The following is a 1472-nucleotide window of genomic DNA, read 5'->3' as shown; positions in this document are numbered from 1 at the left end:
ACACACACACACCCACACTCAAACTGGAGGCCAGCTTGTCTGTAGATATGTTTAACGTCTCCAGTGATTACTTTACAGGATGTTTGGTGGGCACTGTTGATGTTCTTTCCACTGAGAAGTACTGTATGGCTGTATAGTGTGCTTCTCTTTTTGACTCTAACAACGAATGTCGTTGTGTGATTGGAGTGCATAGTCCAAAGCCTTGTGTTATGTACGGTAGTTACATATCAGTGTGTCACACCGTGTCTGAATATCTAATCTGAATAGTGTAGTCCGAGTATCTCCATGGGATATTATGTACATGCAGACGGGCAAATTGCTGTGTACCCTCCTGTGCAGTCATACACAAGTACTACTAATCGTGTGACTTAGTGCTACGTGACTTTATGGAGAAGTGAGTCCATTTGGAGAAAGTGGGAACAAGTCTGAAAGCTTTTATAAATGTGCAACTTAGGATATATTTTATAGCTCTGTATGTTAACCTCGTAGAGCTCCGTTCAGATTTTTTATATATCACCACACTTATGAATTCTTTCAAATCATAGACCGAAAAAGACAAAAGAAAAACAACCGCGATCAACAGGCTGGAATGTAGCCACAAGGTAGACAGTTAGTTGAGTTTTCAGTTTCTCAGGTGTTAAGTGTTGTTTTTTTGTTTTTTTCTACATTTTTACTGTATTTCTTTTTTTTTCCTTTTGAAATTGACATAATCCCTCTGAACACTGACTAGCGACTCCAGTCTCCCATCAGGGTGGAATACAAACTCTATCAATCAGCAACAGCTGCATCTGACAAGTCCCTGTCTGATACCCTAATGCCTTCCAACTGTCGGTGAAGACCCCTCCCTGTCTGCTGTTTATCACGGACCCCCGTCCCAACCAACACTGCCCCTCTACTCCAGCTCCGCTCCCTGTCCCCATTGCTGCTCAGTGGGGCTTTTATCGCACATGCCATCTTTCAGCCCGGCTGCCCCTGTGTGGACTCGACACCTCTAAAATGAGTCGCATCGATTGTGCCACAGGTGTGTGGTTGTCCCCAAGACGTGCTTCATTAATCCACAATGTTCACACCTCCTTCCTGCGTGCTTTGTATCTTAGTTGTTGTTGTTTTGTTCAGTATTTTGTCCTGTTTCTAGAGATTTAATCACTTTTTGTACCTCACGTGAGATCTGCCAGGTAGTTTATTGCAGTCTGGATCAATCCGTGCATTCAGACACTTGAATGCAAAATAAATCTGTCAACTAGGGATTATACCAATGTTGGACTTTGCATATTATCTGCTCACACATAGGTTTTAAGACATTCACTCCAGCCGGTTTTTGTTTTTTTTCTTTTTTTGTATTTGTTTTTTCAATCAAGTGTTTTGTCTAAAATGGCAATTAAAGTTTTAAAAATTTGAATACTGTCTTAGTTGTTATTTACATTGTGATTACTTTTCTTTGTTAAAATGTTTGATATTTGTAATTCACATCA

Source organism: Morone saxatilis, unplaced genomic scaffold (genome assembly GCF_004916995.1).
Source record: "Morone saxatilis isolate NCDOM2014 unplaced genomic scaffold, NCSU_SB_2.0 Contig16, whole genome shotgun sequence".
Classification (NCBI taxonomy): domain Eukaryota; kingdom Metazoa; phylum Chordata; class Actinopteri; family Moronidae; genus Morone; species Morone saxatilis.
Note: the sequence above shows the minus strand (reverse complement) of the source record.